The 20,092-nt window shown below is 41.1% G+C and overlaps 1 protein-coding gene across 2 annotated transcripts in view; it reads right to left on the reverse strand.

The window, feature by feature from the left end:
• LOC127572339 (single-stranded DNA-binding protein 2) overlaps nt 1–20,092 on the reverse strand; it is a 299,567-nt gene that overhangs the window by 212,334 nt on the left and 67,141 nt on the right. The gene's annotated exons all lie outside the window — the stretch shown is intronic.

The raw sequence follows: 20,092 nt of genomic DNA on the forward strand, positions 1-20,092 counted from the left end.
ACCTGAAAGGACTGTTTGGGTCCCTGGATGGAGGTGGTGCAGGGGCAGGTGTTATACCTATGGTGGGAGCAGTGGAAAGTCCCCGGGGTAGGAGGAGCTGTAATCAAGGTATTTCTGCTCTACTGTGAATTTGTCCAGCATCTGCAGTCCTTTGTTTCTCTAGTATTACTGGGAACCACAGCTACCTTGACTACAGCTCTTCTTACCCAGCCTCTTGCGAGGATACTCTCCCTTTCTCTCAATTTCTCTGCATCTGCTCCCATGATGAGGTTTTACATTCCAGGACATCCAAGATGTCTAACTTCTTTACTAACTGGGGCTTCCCCCCTACTGTGGTCGAGAGAGCTCACACCCACATCTCTGCCATTTCCCGCACCTCCGCTCTCACCCCCACCCCTCCCAGACCCAATAAGGATAGGGTCCCCCTTGTCCTTACATTTCATCCCACCAGCCTACGTATCCAACACATCATTCTCCGCCACTTCCACCATCTCCAACGGGATCCCACCACCAAGCACATCTCCCCCTCCCCTCCCCTTTCTGCCTTTCGCAGGGACCGCGCTCTCCGCGACTCTCTAGTTCCGGGGACTTTCCACTGCCCCTGCCATAGGTGAAACACCTGCCCCTACACCACTTCCATCCAGGAACCAAAAAAATCCTTTCAGGTGAGAGAGATTTACCTGCACCTCCCCTAATATCATCTACTGCATTCAGTACTCCAAGTGTGGCCTCCTCTACATTGGCAAGACCAAACACAGGCTAGGTGACTATTTCATAGAACACCTGTGCTCCGTCTGTAACTGTGAACTGCATCTCCCCATTGCCAGTCACTTCAACTCCCCCTCCATCACTGATCTGTCAGTCCTCGGCCTCCTTCACTGCCAGGAGAATTCCAGATGCATACTGGAGGAACAACACCTCATTTTCCATCTTGGGACCTTATAGTCTAACGGCATGAGCATCAGATTCTCCCACTTTAAATAACCCCCCCCCACACCCCCCCAAACCATGCCTTTTCTTTTCCTCCCTTTCCTAGCCTCTCTCTCTTTTTTATCTCCTCACTGGTCTCTTTTTTTCCCTCTCCTCCCCTACCCCCATGGGGCACCTGCCTCCCTACCTTTGACACATCCCCCAGTGGATCTGCTCTCCCCTCCTCCCCCGCACCTGCCTGTCACCATTTCTTACCTGCATCTACCTATCACTACTGTGCCCACCCCGCCTCCCCTCTTTTGTCCACCTATCACTGCTCTGCTTCCCCCCCACCACCACCCCCATATATTGGGCTTCCTCTTTTCCTATCTTCAGTCCTGAAGAAGGGTCCAGACACAAAACGCTGATGTTCTGTTTGTCCCCCACGGATGCTGCCTGGCCCGCTGAGTTCCTCCAGCATCATCGTGTTTTGTCATCTAGATTCCGGCATCTGCAGTCCTTTGTTTTGCTACAATTTATTCTCACTGGTTTGTGGCCAAACCACACTGAAGAGTATAGTTGTAAAACAGCAGGGAATGTCAAAGTATGCAATAGGTGTCACTTTTTGAGAGTTTATAAAAGAACTGCAAAAACCAAACCTTTAAAATGTCACAGACTTGACTCAAAATGACACAAGTAACAAGACTACTTGAAGAGTCGTATTGAAGAGTCATATCTTGCATCATCTAATCAGAGGCCAACATTTTACTAGTCTAAACAAACAGTATAAAATAGATGTGCCAGCCTGCTTAAAGAAACCTAATCAGAAACACAAGCACTCAGCACCCTTAAGTGTCAACTGCAAGAAAGACTTAATCAGCAGCGCATGATATTGGCTAATCATATTTTACAACTGGCCAGAATTCACAGTAAAAATATGAGTAAAAATGCACGTGCACCTCCTTCCTCCTTGTCCATTGGATCTGGTGTTCCCAATGTGGCCTGCTCATCATCAGCAAGGCCAAACACAAACCAGGCAACCAATCTGCAGAGCGCCTGCGCTCTATCTGCAATGGTCATCCCGAGCTCCCAGTTGCATGCCATTTCAACTCCCCTTCCCATTCCCACATGGGCCTGTCCGTTCCTCCAGCAGATTGTTTGTTGCTGATTGTGAGGCTTGCTGTGTTCAAAGTTAATTATGCATTAATTAGACCACAACTTGAAGGTGAGTGAAGACGCATGGATAGATACAAAAAAAATATAAGTCGTTGCCCACTTTTCCATGTGCATACAATGTTCCTGCACTTGGTTAATAAATATGGACCAAATTCACCACAGAAAGTTAGGGGCAGTCCATTTTAGCATTAGCAGCCTTTTAAAAACAATGCCAAACAATCTCACCTACACTAAAAAATTGACTCTCACAGTTTAACAGACTCAGTTCTCTAGCTCTTAATTAATGCTGGAGAATATTTTCTAATTCTTTTCATGTCTTCTTCCAGTCTTTTTTTTCCCTCTTTTCTCTCTTGATCCAATCTTTATCAAACTCTACTTAATTTTCTCAGTTGACGTTGCATTTCTTAATCCCACATTCCAAATCCTGAATTTCAGAACTTCCTGGTTCAGACTGAACTGTTTAATAAAATTTGTAAATCTGATATTTGATGTGTGAGGATTTAAAAAAAAATCACATATGCCTACAGAACAGTACAGCATAGGAACAGGCCCTTCAGCCCACAATGTCTGTGCTGAATAGGATGCAAAAATCAACTAATCCCTTCTGCCTGCACATGATGCATATCACTCCATTCCCTGCATATTCACGTGTTGAACTAAAAGCCTCATAAATGCCACCATCATATCTGCTTCTACCTGCAACCCTGGCAGCGCGACCCAGGCACCTACCAATCTCGGTGTAAAAAAAACTTGCCCTGCACACCTCCTTTAAACTTTTCCCCTCTCACCTTTAAACTATGCCCTCTGGTATTTGACACTTCTACCCTTGGAAAGATTGGTCAGCATCTGTGAAGGCATGGCAATTAATAATGAAGCAGCGCTCTTCACAAGTATTGTACACTTATGTCCCTGCATGAGTGACCAACCAGCAAGATGGGTGAAACATGCATGAATGAAAGCTACAGGGTTCAATTCCAGCCGCTGTCTGTAAGGAGTTTGTATGTTCTCCCCGTGTCTGCGTGGGTTTCCTCCGGGTGCTCCGGTTTCCTCCCACGTTCCAAAAACGTACGGGTTAGGAAGTTGTGGGCATGCTATGTTGGCGTCAGAAGCGTGGCGACACTTGCGGGCTGCCCCCAGAACACTACGCAAAAGATAGATTTCGCTGTGTGTTTCGATGTACATGTGACTAATAAAGAAATCTTATCTTAAAAGAAGTACATTTCAGATGTGCACTGGATACCACTGTGTTTGACAAGCTCCTCCATGCAGTAATACATCAAATGCAAGGAGGTCACAGAAAGAAAATTGCAACCTTCTTGCAATTCATTGTATGTATGTCTTATTTATAATTGCAATTAAATCACTTAGGATACAAAAACATGCCAATATACAATCCAATCTGTCGGCAACATTTGCTTGCCTGTTTGCTCAGGTCCTGCATGCCCTGTAGAGGGCACCACACTATTTGTTCTCCCACTTACAGCAAAGTGCTTCATCAGGTCCTGGAGATGAAATGGACAAGGGCAGTCAAACAAATAACGGGTGACAGTTGTCCACCACCTACAGTGGATTCTAGACCAATAATTCTGAAATTACAACAAAATACTTGACCCCAGTAAATTTACTTGAGGATTCAATGCTGAAGAGTAAAACTAATTTCAAGGTGCTCTGATTAACAACACTGCCCATCTTAGTAACAATATTAAGCAAGTTTTGGAAAACTTACCATAATCTGTGTCAAACAACCATGGCCAATGCAACTCACTTCCTTCAACCAGCAGAGAATATATAACCAAGTAGCCAAATCAATTCTATGGGAAGAGTCCATTGTATGTATTGGTATTGGTTTATTATTGTCACTTGTACCAAGGTACAGTGAAAAACTTGTCTTACAAACCGATCATACAGGTCAATTCATTACACAGTGCAGTTACATTGAGTTAGTACAGAGTGCATTGATGTAGTACAGGTAAAAACAATAACAGTACAGAGTAAAGTGTCACAGCTACAGAGAAAGTGCAGTGCAATAAGGTGCGAGGTCACAACAAGGTAGATCATGAGGTCAGAATCCATCTCATTGTATAAGGGAACTGTTCAATAGTCTTATCACAGTGGGATAGAAGCTGTCCTTAAGTCTGGTGGTACATGCCCTCAGGCAACTGTATCTTCTACCCGATGGAAGAGGAGAGAAGAGAGAATGTCCTGGGTGGGTGGGGTCTTTGATTATGCTGGCTGCTTCACCAAGACATCGAGAGGTAAAGACAAGAGTCCAAGGAGGGGAGGCTGGTGTCTGTAATGCATTGGGCTGTGTCCACAACTCTCTCCAGTTTCTTGCGGTCCTGGGCAGAGCAGTTGCTGTACCAAGCCGTGATACATCCAGATAGGATGCTTTCTATGGTCATATCCACTATATTCACTCTTTACAATCAGACTTGTTTTGCAGTTCCTGTGCATTCTCCAATGCACTGTAGTTTGTAAGAAAGCCACCCATGAGAGATCGGCATCAGCCATGATAATGCTCAGGAGGATGAAACAAATACCATTATGTTAGAGAAGTTCAGAAGAAATTTTTTTCATTGAAATGAATAAAAACAGGTGCACCACTAGCAAGGAGAAGTTCAAAGCAGTACCAAATGTACAATCAAATTTACTCCCATTTTTCCCCTTTTGATCTATAGTTATTTATAGTGATTGGCATTCACAGGTGTCATTAATATGCAGTAGAACCACGTATTACCTGTGCCGTCGTCTTCTCCAGAAATATGAATATTCAGGCACTTATCCAGGAGCATATGAATTAGCACCAAATAGGCCATTTAGCCCTTCAAACCTGCTCCACTACATAATATAATAGCTGATCTGATTGTAACTTCAACTTTGCATTCCCATCTTCCTGCAGAAATCTTTCACTCTGTTTCTTATCAAATATCTATTTCTGCCTTAAAAATATTCAAAGACTGCTTCCACCACCCTTTGAGGAAGAGAGTTCCAAAGACTCATGATTTTCTAAGAGAAAATTATGCAAATGTATTATCTCATTTGTATCTGTTATTGAAGTTTGTAATTCTCATTGGTACCAATGATTTACTCATTAACATCAGCAGCTTTTACACATACCTTTTGCCCGGAGGAAAACTAAGTTTTTACACAAAAGAGCAATACCTGAAGCTAGCTCCTAGAACTGGGCTGGAACCTACTTGAAATCTCTTTGAAGTGTGTCTCACATTCACAGTGAAAACCCATTGTCAAAATGGCATCCAGCTGTGCATGTACTGGACACCACTGTGCATATATAGATGATCCAAAAGAAAAATTACAAACTTTGGGATACAGGCAGCAAGTACAATGGGATCAGTTTTCCATCAAAATTCTACACCATGTACACAAACATTGTGCAATAGAATTTCTTGATTTAAGACCCTTCAAATCTCAACACACCTGCTTCACAAGTGCATTCCTGCCTTCCTTTTAGAGAAGGCACGAAGGGTATTAGCCAATAAAGACACAAGTTATGGGTTCTAAATCCAGTCAAAAGAGCAGTCCTTAGTGTCATAGTGTTTTTCATCTAGATTCCAGCATCTGCAGTCCTTTGTTTCTCTAGAGATGTGTTTAGTTCTAGTTTCACAAGGACCATTATAATGCTTCTATGAATGTGACATAGCTGACAATGGAGAGTGTGCAAGTTACTACTGTTAAAGTTTTCATTCAAAAGTTAGTGGCCGAAAACATTCAACTGTAGTGATGTAGTGCACGGTTCTTTTGTGTGATGCAGCTGAATGGAAATGTAATACTAATCACAAAGCATGATCAGCACTTCCATATTTCCATACAACAAAGGAGGCAGCCATTCAGCCTTTAAGTCTCTGCCAACCCTCAAGGAAGTCCCATTCCCTCACTAATTTTCCACATAATTATACAACAGGGGCAATTTACAGTGGACTCATAACCCCAACATCTTTTGGATAGGAGGAGGAAACCAAAGCATCCAGAGGAACTCCATGTGGCCACAGGGAGAGAATGTGCAAGTTCCACACATAGACTGCAGAGGTCAGGATTGAATCCAGGTTGCTGGTGCGGTGAGGCAACAGCTCTGCTGGCTGTGCCACATTGCTGGCCTATTCCAAGCATGCAAAGTGATAACTGTAAGCCTCTGTGCGAATGGCCTGGCTGAAGGTGTCCAATAAGCCTGTCAGGTCCATACTGCTTCTATGCAAGTGCAATCCAGTTAGTCCCCTTTCCCCATCCCATACATTTTTTCCCCAAGTCAGATACTTATCCAGCTTTCTTCTGAATGCTACAAGTTAATCTGCCAGCACTTATCACCTCCCAGCTTCTGCCACTATTCCCACTCTCCTCTCCTCCATCTGCCTATCCCCTCTCCTCACCTGGATCCACCCATCGCTTGCTAGCTCTTACTCCACCCCTTCCCTCCACCTTTTTATACAGGCTATCTCCCCTCTTTCTTTCAATCCAGATGAAGGGTCTTGATCTGAAACATTGTCCATTTCCCTCCATAGGTGATGCCTGACCCACTGAGTTCCTCCAGTATCCAGTATTATCCTGGCAGTGTAATTCTGACCCTAAATACTCACTGAATAAAAAAAACTCTGCTACTTTGGGGACTATGCCAATCACCTTCATTCTACGTTCCATAATTCTTGATCCCTCTGCCAGCAGAAACAGTTGCTCTCTATCTACTCTTGACTATACCAGTTATGATTTTAAATATATCATATCTCCTTGCAACATCCTGTGTTTCAGGAACAATTCTAGCCTTTCCAGTCTATCCACATAACATAGGTCCGCATCCCTGAAATCATTTAAGCACATCTCTCATGCACCCTCTCTTAAGCCTTCACATCTTTCCTAAATACCTTTTGGAATTACAAAATTAAATAACTGAGGACCAAGAAATGAACTTGGAGCACGACAACAGTTACGCCTTTCCAGTCTGGAAAAAAAACTTTTTATTCCAAAACTGTCTTCTATGTGATAACCAGCCTTCACAGAGGAAATTATTTCCAACAACCTACAGGACAAGAGAATTTGGATATTTTTCAAGTCATGAGCTTTTAGCATGTGCACTATTCTTTTCTGTGGCACGTTATTGAATGCTTTCCAGAAATCCAAGCACATTTGCCCTTTATCAACACTGCTCAAAACTCTAACAAGTTTGTCAAACATAATTTCCCTTTCATAAAACCATGGGGACTTGAATGTTTGTAAAAACATTTCTTAATAAAAACAGAAAAGTCGGAAATACTCAGCACATCGGGCAGCAGAATGAAAGGTATGATGACAGGTCACAGATCCGAAATGCTGACACTCCACAGATGTTACCTGACCTGCTGAATATTACCAGCATTTTTAAACCTTATTTCAGACTTCCAGTATCTGAAGTTTTTAGTGTTTCTTTTCCTTGGAGCAGCGGAGATACCTGACAGATATATATAACATTATGCAAGGCATAGGAAGGGTAGATAGTAAGAAACTTTTCCATGTGGTAGAGGTGTCTAAGATCAGAGGGCACAGGTTTAATGTGAGAAATAAGAGTTGAGAGAGGATTTAATATCTTTCTTCCCCCACCCAGAGGGTGGTTGATGCCCAGAATTCAGTGATTGAGAATGTGGCAGAGGGAGGTACTTACAGCATTTAAGATGCATCTTAATGAACACTTGAATCATCATGCTATGGCAGGTCATGGTATGAGTGTCGATGGGTTCCCGAAGGTCAGCATAGACATGGTGGGCCAAAGGGCCCATTTCTATCCCATGTGAATCCATGACTATGATGGACAATTCTGACTGACCAATATTAAAAGCCACTCTCACAATAATACCAAGCACACATACCAAGTTGTGAAAAATTATTTCTGCATTATTTAATCATTATTTTTCTTTCTGGAAGTGTTCAGCTCTGCAAAAAAAAAGAGAAAAGATCACGCAGAGAACCTCTAGTGCCAATCCCTCCATTCCATATCACTAAATCTACAACTGTAATGTTTACAAGCATTCCCATGAAAGAAATTTTAAGAAGTTATTTTGCTCTCCCATATTTGAAAAGGATAATGTACACATGAAGACACTATTAATCCAAGTCCCTTTATTCCATAATTTTAGTAAAATATTTATTTGAGCAACACCAGTATTTATTACCCATCATTGATTGTCCCGGAAGCATTAAAGTGCAGCTACATTGGCTGTACTTCTCTACTCTCTACAGCCTTTAATGCAACTGATTATACTGTCCTCCTCCCCCATCTCTCCCATCAACGTGACTGAACTTCTCTGGTTCCATTCCCATCTCTCCAAGGGAATAGTTGCAGTTGCTACTTCTCACACTCTCACAATTTTCTCCAAAGATCCAATGACGAACCTTTGGCCTTTTCCCCATTCCTTACCTAGGTGCTGCCCCTTCTGAAGCATTACTGGGGAACACTGTCAAACTAACAATGCCCAGCCCAGTTCATTCAAGCCTCCACTATCTCCAAATTATCTGACAGCTTATCCTGCATCCAGAAATTTGCTCCTCATTAATACCTTTAAAAAAAAACAAATAGTCTTTAGTCCCTGCCACGACCTCTGTTCCCTCCACACTGATTCTATACTGCTTCCTGACAATCACCAGAGGCTAAAAATGACTGGAGTCTTCAATGTCATATCTGGTCCCTGGGTATGCATCTAACAATATATCCATGCCATCAATACAACTGCCTACTTCAACCTTCTTAATTTCACCCAGCTACACCTGCCTCAGCCCATCAGCTGGTGAAACCTGCATTCATGTCCCTGTTAACTGTAGACTGAATGACTACCGTGACCTCCCATCTTGCATCCTCTATACACTTAAGTGCCTTTCATGCTCCGTTATCATGCCCTTGCTCACACAAAATTTGAGTAATCTACCTAACTTACACTGGTTCTTGGTTGAGCAATTAAAATTCTCATCTTTGTTTTCGAATCCAACCAAGACCTCAATTCTTCCTAGTTGTAACCCTCTCTGGGTACCTGTTCTTCTCCAGTTCTGGCTTCTAAGGCACACCTGATTTTAATCACTCCACAAATGATAATTGTGCTGTCAGTTCTAGAATTCCATCCCTAAACATCTTTGCCTCAACAACTCTCTATCCTTTTTTAGTTTCCTTAAAAGTGATGTCCATGGCCAAGCTTGTTTTGATGAAATCCTGAAATGCTTTGAGCATTTGATTACATTAATTATGCTACATACATGTAAGATATTGCTGCTGTAGAAACAGCAAGTGTACAAATAAGTCCATAATCCAAGCCCCAATCCCCTCAATGACACAATTTAAAAAAATGTTTCCAATATTTAGGCAGCACTTCCAAGCTGTAGTTACTTCTCACCCAATGTTATCCTGAATATGTTAAATTCAACCACATCCTATAGAAGTAGAGTTGCATGTCAGTTAAACCAAATGTGCTTAGCTGTTAATTTTGCCTGAAGAACATAGCATTTTAGCATAAAATATCAGCTTCCATAATAATTTTCTGGTGCCAGTTTGCCATGATTACTCAATTTCATAATTCTTTGTGATGGCTTTTGAACTTTGCATCTAATTGCTCCCTGAATACCATAACCACTAAGTTTCTATCCTCCTTCTGTACTTTTATCCAAATCCTGATTCTACCTCAGGAAATTCCAGCCACTGCATCTTGTAGGATAGAGTTGCTGAGAACTAAAAATTTCTACTCACAGTAAGCAGCAACTGAAATAACAGAAATATATAAATCTCAGGGCTGTAAAAGATGAAAAAGCTGCCTGGTCTGTCCTCTTGCTGTCATTACTACTATTGTACTTTTCATAAAATACTTCTCAAAACTTAACTAGGAAAAAATGCAAGTTCATTGCCTCTGTAGAAATAAACCTGTATAATTGAAAATCTGATGAAGGATCTTTTTCATTGTTACTTTCTCTGTGTAATGTTTCCTTACTACTCATCTGAATATGCTTCTTCCTCAGCTTATGCACATGGCCCCTCACCAGGTGCTCTCCAAGTTTAACTTTAGCAATTTGAAAACTTTTTAACACCTTAAATCTGACAGTAGTGTGTCAATTCCTATCAAACGGTCAAGATCCTGATCACATCTCAGCAATGGCAGTTCCGTCCACAATATACTGAGAATCCTAACCCTGTCTAATATTTGCAAGTATCCCACCTTGCTACAATTCCACCATCACTTCCACCAAAACGTGGAATTCAGGCATTGGTCTTCAATAACCCAGCTAAGCCATCTTAGCGTGCAAGCTTAACTACTTTGATTTACCAAATGCCTTATTATAATTTAAACACACTGCATCTCCCGTTATCCATTTCAATATCTTTTGTTACCTTGACATTTTTGTTTAATTAAATTGCTCTGACATATCTTCCTGTTTAAAAATTTCAGACTGTAATAAATTCTCTCACAGGCTTAGCCACACAAGACTCTCCCCAGAGTAGATCCCATGGCTCCTGTGATACAGTGTTCATCTTTTTTGGTGCCCCATAACTAATTACACATACAATAGTGTGGCTTGCCATTATCTCAGCTGGGTACTCTAACAGCACACCTGTGCGCATATTCTTTCTTTCTTCCTGTAAGTGGACTGACACATAATCAAGAGCGACAGAACAAAATTTAAGATAAACTTTATGTGATGTCAAACACATGAAGAAAACTTCCATTAAATTTTAAGGCTTAGATTTTGCTGAAAGTAGCTTGCTGTCTGCACTCACCACCAAGGTAGGCAATTATCTCCCACTTAGTTGTGTATCTGTAAAGAAGTACTTGCTGCACAGAAGCCTCCTGGATATAACCAGCAAGGCCTTGTGTGGCTACACAGCATTGACTGCTGTAATTGGGTTATTTGCACGTGCCAGGACAAACCCTACTCATGAAAATGCTGAGAAGACAAATCCATGCCCTTGGCATTGCCAGATGTCAAAGCTGTCAAGTCTTTTTGATGCTTTTGAAGGCTTCTGAATGCAAGGAAAATTGAGATGTTTTAAAAACAATAAAAAAAAACACCTGTAAACACTTAAATATTCAAGAACATTATTACAAACTCAACCAATTAAAAAATTTAGCTTACCTCATTCTTGTCTTTCCTTCTCACAGCTGTAAAATCCCCACTGAAATTACAGGACTTGCAGATCCTGAGCCAGATTGGCACAGGATCAACAAGCAGATCTCCCCACTTGTATGCTGGGGAATTCAGCAAGTTTGTGCTCTGCTGCCGAAGCGTAGTAACAGATTTGCCAACAAGAATCTGTCAGCAAATTCAGGACTCCCCATTCAGTCTAGAACACCCGATTCTTTGAACCATAAAATTATGGCGGTGAAGAACTAATTCCCTATGAATTTAAAGAAAGAACAAGTCTATAGTTGAAGATACATTCAGGGCACATTGCCCGGTTTCAAACTGACACATATATAATCCAAGATTTCAAACTGCTGAGAACCTTCATGTATGTTTTGCACAATATACATATTAATCTGCTGCTCAACTTGAACTATGTACACTGAACCAGGAAACAATACAAGGTGAGTAAGCCCAAAACTAGAGACTGGAATAAAATCAACTCTACCTGAACAGATTAGCGGATATGTGGGAGTCACATCTGGAAAAATCAGCTAAAACTATTTTCATTTTTTTGAAAAATAGTTTAATATATGTCTGGTTTGAAATGGAATTAGCAATAAGAGGACTGCACGTGGAAGACAAATCACTGATCCATGAAACTAGATCAGCAGATATCTACTGCCCAGCATTGAGTAATAGAAATCTAGATGGGTAATCTGTAGTTTCACTCGATTATATCTGGGTACCGGAGAAACAAAAAAATCGAAGAACCCTGCCCAAGAAAGATAAATAAGTTGGTTTTAAAACTGAGAGACTTCTCAGAGTGCTGTTTTCTCTTTCACATCAATTTCTATCAGCGAATTTTGTCACCCACAATTCCAAAGCTTGAACCACCTTTTTTTCCCCAATATTCGTCCTTTAGAAAATGACTTACCCATAAGATTAAGTATTCTATTTTCAGTCATCAGTTGGGTGAATTAACTGCGGACAGGCACCACTGATGCTCCCTCTTCGAATTAACAAAATGTTAAATTCAGGTCAGGTTATTTTTGAAAATAAGACTAATAAAACTCTTACATATATTTACCATTATTAGAAAAAACAGAGTTAAATATTAAAGAATACAATAGATGTTTATCAGTGGTTAGCTGCCCTTTTCAATTACATCAAAGATCCATAAGCCTTTTGAAACCACAAATACTTGGAAATTCTTCCCAACTCATTTCTCTTGCAGGATGTGGACTGCTCAGAAATGAATTTCAATTTGTAAGATGCAAGCCTGAGAGCACATTTTCTTCTCGTGACTAAATTTCAGAAATCTGAGATGATCTACAGTGCAATGTTAATTTGAAATGTTTTTCTTTACATTTTTCAACTCTCTCGTACATTATTGTAAGGTTTGATGGTGTTGTCATCCAATATAATTAATAAATGTGTAATTACATGTATTTTAAAATATAAAAACTGATAATGCCAAATGACTGAACATATTATCCGACACTTTTCACACAACCAAGCACCTAATAAAATAATACCTTATTCACAATGAGAGACTATACATCCTACATTGAATGAGTCACTTGCATTTTATTGCAGCTCACTAATCTTAAGAGAATAAGGCATCTTCTTAGACATCAATCAGCCATACTTTGGTTTTACAAAGGAATCAAAATGTCACGATCAATAGCAACTTCAGGTAAAGTTTATATTTTTATTTGAAGAGGAAAAGACCTCCTCTCATTAACCAGCTTTGACATAAATTAGGCAGAGATCCCACAGATTAACAAATATCTTGACATTAAGCACAGGTTTAGTAAATATGATCACTTAACACATTCATCTGGAATTCTCTTCCACTAGTTTAGTTGGTGCTGCATAATCAGTTTGAAATAAACAGACTAGTACATCTGTTAAAACAGCAGAGAACATTAAGTGCTAATATATTTCATATATTAAAAGCAATGAACAACAAATACCAGTACCTAGGAGCCACAGCAAAACCTGTAGAGCTGAAGTAGCAATACTCTATACTAAACCTGAAATCATCTTATGGTTTAGTTACATCCATGATAATTTAAACTATAATTAACCCTTCCTCATTTTGAGCACATGCCTCATGAAGATCTTCGATTTTATTTCAAAACCATTTTATATTTTGCCAAAGATTTCTTCCTAGTTATGTACTGTGCCCCCCAATAAACTGATCAAAAATGTACTGATGTCTCAGTCAGCATGGACAACTTATTTATTTCTTTAGCATGAAATGTGCAGCTGTCCATCTGGTCTACTTCTAAAATAGGAGCAGGTTATTATTAAATCCCCCATGCTGAACCTAAACTCAGCATGGTTTAACTTGTATTCCGGAGCCATATCTTGACTGTGTTACCTGCTGAGCCAATAGAATACTTTTAAACCAATGGATAAAATGGCAATGTTCTGAAAGAGATTGGCAATTGACAGGGCACATTTTATGGCATTTGTCATAATACTGTTGTGTTTGGTCACCTTGATAAATACCTAAATGTGGGCTATTATTATGTTCTATCAGACAAGATGTGCTGTCCTCAACTGGGCTGGTTGTCCTAATTGTGGAAGAATTGGTATATAGAGGGATCTTTGTGTGCTCCGTGAAAGTGGTAACACAAGTAGATTGGGTGAAAAAAAAGGCATACAGCATGTTTGCCTTCATTGGTTGGAGTACTGAGTATAAAAGTCAGGAAGTCATGTTGCAGCTGTATAAAACTTTGAGTAGGCCACATTTGCAGTATTGCCTGCAGTTCTGGTTGCCCCATCCCATTACAAGGAGGATATGGAGGCTTTGGAGAAGGTGCAGAAGATGTTGCCTGGATTGTAGAGTTCTAGATATAAGGAGAGGTTGGACAAATTTGGATTGTTTTGTCTAGAGCATCAAAGGGTGACGGGAGACCTGATAGACAATGATGAGAGGCATAGATAGGGTAGATAATCAGACTCTTTTCCCCAGGGTGGAAATATCAAAAATTAAAGGGCACAGCTTCAAGGTAAGAGGGCTATTGGTTTATTATTGTCACTTGTACCAATGTACAGTGAAAAACTTGTCTTGCATACCGATCGTACAGGCCAATTCATTACACAGTGCAGTTACATTGAGTTAGTACAGAGTGCATTGATGTAGTACAGGGAAAAGCAACTACAGTACAAAGTGTCACAGCTACAGAGAGAACATTTAAAGGAGATTTACATGGCAAGTTTTTTTTTAGAAACAGGTAGTGGTAGGTGCCTGGAATGTGCTGCCAAGGTAAATGGTGGAAGTAGATAATGATAGCAAATGGTTCAGAAGTAGTTAAACAGACATGAATGGGCAAGGTATTGAGGGATATAGACCACATGCAGACTGATGAACAGTTTAAATTGGTGATGTGATCAGCACAGATATCGTGGACCAAAGGGCCTGTTACTGTGCTGTACTATGTTCTATCCTCACATCCATCTTGGACAGCTATAAAACAAGCATTCAAGTGAACAGACATTCTTTGACACTGGATTGCACTGTTTAGCCTAGGAAATGGGGGTTTGGTGCGCTAAACAGATGTTGCATGCAACACGAAAGGAAAATTGGGGAACTGGCGAAAAGCCTGGATTAAAAAATTACAACTTTGACCTTCGAAAAGTCAGCTCTTAAAGATTACTCTCAATGACAGTCACAGCTCTGCAGCCAAAAAGTGCCTGTGGAGGCAAGGGAAAACATGACACTTTCATGCATCCCTGGGCAATCATGTGTGATGCTCAGCCCTGATCAACAGCTGGGCTGTGACTTGTCCCAAGCCCCTCTGAACTATGGGCTCAGCAAGAGGCCGGTGATCATTGTATCATGTGCTCAAGTGCATTCAATCACAACCATCGTTAGTGATGCTTATGGACATAAGTGGAGGAATGCAAAATGAGTCAGTGAGCAAAATATTGATGGCCAAGTGAAGGCCCTGTAATTTGCAAATCTTTGAGAACTTGCTGCAAGTTTTGCTCCTAGTTTCAGGTTATAAGTGCAGGTCATAGGTTACATCTTTCACTGCCCACATCTTAAGTGAATGCAGAAACGACCGCTACACATTACAAGATATCATTGGATGCCCATCTAATGCTGGTCACATGCCAGATGTGACAAGGTGAATTTATTGCACAGACGTGCATACCAACCAATTTACCATTGGTTGCTTACTACTCTAGAAACATGCTAAATAGCTTTTGTGCAATTTGAAATTAAATATGCGTAAAGAATATTTGTAAACTCTTTTGTGTTACCCATTTCAAACAACAAAGCTATAGCTATCAACAAATCCTTAGGTTAAGCAATATTTCTCAACTAACAGCCACATTTGATACAAGTATCAACGTTCATTCCATATGAAACATTCAGTTATTAGTACACTTTCATACATTATACTGCTCACCCTTTAAAAATACAATAATCCCATACAAACCATTAACCGTTTACTTATCTGAAGTATACAATTGATTATCTATTTACATCTATACAAAGGTACAAGTTCAAACAGATACAAATTCATTTGATCTCTTAGCTTCCATATTCATTGCAAGCTGTACATGATATCTCAAAAGTATCTGCTCTAGCACTAAATAATTCTAGTTGACGATTTCTCCTGACAGGCCGTGTACACATCCGGACACACATTCTATTCTGCAATTGTTCCCCCAACATCGAATCATAGAACATAGGAAGCCATTGGGGGCTTCATGTCCAATTCAGCTTGACACGAGAGCAACTCTTCAGTTCCACCTCTGTCCCTTTCCCATAGGCTTGTAAATTGTTTTTAAACCACATATTTATCCAATTCCCTCTTGAAAGCCAATTCATCCACCACATCTGCAGGCAGTGCATTCCAGATTCCAAACATAGACTGCATAAAAAAAGGGTTTCCTCACATCACCACTCCTTTATTTTATACTGACTTCTAGTCTTCAACACCTCCACCAATGGGGAGAGCCTGCCACAATCCTCCTTGTCCAGAAACCTCATCATTTTATATATTCTATCAAGTCTCCACTTACCCTTCTCTGGAAAAAAATATTCCACACGTCTCTAATCTATCCTTGCAATCGTGGCCCTTCATTCAAGAACCATTCTCATAAATCCATTTTGGACCCTCTCTAATGCCTTCAATTAATGACATGCAGACCAGCATTGAACACAATACTCCAGTCCAGATCAAACCCATATTTTATAATAGTTCAGCAGTGCCTGCGTTTTTAGTCTCTGCCTCTACTGATGAGGCCCAGAATTGTGTATGCTTTATTAACTGCTTTCTCAACCTGCCCTGCGCTACCATATTCCCTCTGCTCATGCACCAATTTTAGAAAAGTGTCTTTTATTCTACATAACCTTTTCTCATTCTTCCTACCAAAATTTATCACCTCATTAAACTTCATCTGCCATCGGTACGTCCATTCCGCCAGCCTGTTTATATCCTACTACAATCTATCACTAAGCTTGTTTGTAGTTCACAAGACTGCAAAGTTTTGCAGCATCTGCGAATTTAGAAATTGTGGCTTGCACCCCAAGTTAACTTCATTGCCGCACATCAGAAAGAAATGCCCTAACACCAACTCCACTATTCTCCTCCCTTCTGAAGAATAACCATTCACCACAACCATCTGTCATCTGTTACTTAACCAACTTCATATCCATGCTTTCAGTGCCTTTTTCTGCTGTGTGCTTCAACCCTGCAAAGCCTTTTATGTGGTACCTTATCAAAATCCTTAAAGAAGCCCATGAACATCACATTGATGCCACTAACTCATCAACTTTGTATGTCACCTCATTAAAAACAACATCTAACAAATCGATTAAACATATGCCATAAACAAATCCACAGTGGCTTGCCTTAATTAATCCATTTTCCTCCAGGTGACTGTTAATTCTGCCTCAGGTCAATGTTTCCAAAACCACAAGATTAAACCGACTGATCCATCCTTACTACAACTTTGTGAACAAACTCTCCAGTCTTCTGGTACCACCCCAACATCCAAAAAGCTTTGGAAGATTTCCTCCCATATTTCCTTCAAAATAGAGGTATGCATCCTATCAGGCTCCGGTAACTTATATAGTTTAAATACAGCTACCTTTTCTACTGTAGCTGCACTTTGAATGTTCAATATACCCAACGCCTCAACTACCTCCTCCTTCACTGTTACTTTGGAAGCACCTTCTTCCCTGAATTGAATTGGTTTATTATTGTCACATATACTGAGGTACAGTGAAAAACTTGTCTTGCATACCATTCATACAGATCAATTCATTACAACAGTGCATTGAGGTAGTACAGGGTAAAACAATAACAGAATGCAGAATGAGGTGTTACAGTCAGAGAGAAAGGGCAGTGCAGGTAGACAATAAGGTGCAAGGTCATAACGGAGGTAGATTGTGAGGCCAAGAGTCCATCTTATCGTACTAGGGAACTGTTCAATAGTCTTATAAGAGCAGGACAGAAGCTGTCCTTGAGCCTGGTGGTATGTACTTTCAGGCTTTTGTATCTTCTGCCTGATGGGAGAGGGGAGAAGAGAGAATGTCCCTGGTGGGTGGGGTCTTTGATTATGCTGGCTGCTTTACCGAGGCAGTGAGAAGTATAGACAAAGTCCATGGAGGGGAGGCTGGTTTCCGTGATGTGCTGAGCTATGTCCACAACTCTCTGCAGTTTCTTGTGGTCCCAGGCAGAGCAGTTGCCATACCGAGCCGTGATGCATCCAGATAGGATACTTTCTATGGTGCATCGATAAAAGTTGGTGAGTGTCAAAGGGGACAAAGCCAAACTTCTTTAGCCTACTGAGGAAGAAGAGGATGCAAAATATCTCATCTGGTATCTTATCAGAGCCCTCAGCATCCACATGCAAGTTCCTATTTTTACCCAACACCTCCACATTCCTCTCTGTTACCATTTATTTTTTTATATATTCAAGTATCTTTGGAAGAACAAACTTGAAAGCGGAACACAGATTAATGACCAGATTCTTAGCAGTGAGCAGGAAGAGGGATCTTGGGGTCCAAGTCCATAGATCCCTCAAAGTTGCTGCGCAAGTTGATAGGGTGGTTAAGACGGCGTATGGTGTGCTGGCCTTCATTAGTCAGGGTATTGAGTTCAGGAACCTCGAGGTAATGTGACAGCTCTATAGAACTCTGGTTAGACCACACTTGGGAGTATCACGTTCAGTTCTGGTCACCTCATTATAGGAAGGATGTGGATGCTTCAGGAGAGGGTGCAGAGGAGATTTACCAGGATGCTGCCTGGATTACAGAACATGCCTTATGACGTTGATCGAGCTAGGACTTTTCTCTTTGGAGCGATGCAGGATGAGAGGTGACTTGATAGAGGTAAACAAGATTATGAGGGGCATAGATAGAGTGGCCAGCCAGCACCTTTTCCCAGGGTGGCAATGGCCAATACCAGAGGACATCCATTAAAGGTCAGGGGAGGAAAGTTTAGGGGAGATGTCAGAGGTAGTTGTAAGAAAAACGGAGGGTTAAGGGCTGTGCAGGAGGGAAGGGTTAGATTTATCATGGAGTAGGTTTACATAGGTCGGCACAACATCGTGGGCTGAAGGGCCCGTATTGTGGTGTACTGTTCTCTGCTCTGCTCTATCTTCATAACTGTGTATACATTGCATTACATTTTTAAACTTCCATCTTCCCAATGTCATCTGTCCACAACAAACTCTTCACACAAAACTTAACAAGGAGACTAATAACTCTTATCAACTGCTAAAATCAACACAATTATATACTAAATACCATCTTAGTACAACTACCTCTATTTTGTTTGCTTTTTAAGGTTTTATAAAAATTAGTCCCTCTGCTTTCATACTATCGTACACCATAGAACCATACAGCACAAAACAGGCCCTTCGGCCCACCACGTTGTGCCATCCATCAAACCACCCTCACACTATCTAACCCTTTCCTCCCGCATATCCCTCTATCTCACATTCCTCCATATGCCTATCCAACAAACTCTTGAACCTGTCCAATGCATCTGCCTCCACCACCACCCCAGGCAGTGCATTCCATGCACCAACCACTCTCTGGGTGAAAAACCTTCCCCTGACATCTCCCCTGAACCTCCCACCCAGAACCTTAAAGCCATGACCTCTCGTCTTGAGCACTGGTGCCCTGCGAAGGAGGCGCTGACTGTCTACTCTATCTATTCCTCTCAATATTTTATATACCTCTATCATGTCTCCCCTCATCCTCCTCCTTTCCAGTGAATAAAGCCCTAGCACCTTAAGCCTCTCCTCATATTCCATACGCTCTAATCCAGGCAGCATCCTGGTAAATCTCCTCTGCACCCTCTCCAACGCCTCCACATCCTTCCTATAATGCTGCGACTAGAACTGAACACAGTACTCTAAGTGTGGTCTAACTAGAGTTTTGTAAAGCTGCATCATCACTTTGCGGCTCTTAAACTCAATCCCATGATTTGTGAAAGCTAACATCCCATAGGCCTTCTTAACTGCTCTATCCACCTGTGAGGCAACTTTCATTGATCTGTGGATATGAACCCCCAGATCCCTCTGCTCCTCTACACTGCCAAGTACCTTGCCATTTACCCTGTACTCCACCCTGGAGTTTGTCCTTCCAAAGTGTACCACCTCATAATTCTCCAGATTGAACTCCCTAATTTACATTCTAACTCCCTGCAGACAATGGACATTTGCTCTTTCCTGCTGTCCTTTTGATATCAAAAAGTCATCTCCTCTGACTCTGCCTTTCTAGAACATTGTTTTCAAACTCTGCCATGTCCTGAGGACCTCTGCCTACATTGCATCGGGTTGACATCAGTAAATGCGTACCTGCTGTAGCACCCACATAGGATCTCAGAGCTTCTGAACCGTGTCTGTACTGCAATGCAGTCCTCTCTTGAAAAATTTAACACAA

This window comes from Pristis pectinata, chromosome 7 (assembly GCF_009764475.1).
Source record: "Pristis pectinata isolate sPriPec2 chromosome 7, sPriPec2.1.pri, whole genome shotgun sequence".
Lineage (NCBI taxonomy): Eukaryota > Metazoa > Chordata > Chondrichthyes > Rhinopristiformes > Pristidae > Pristis > Pristis pectinata.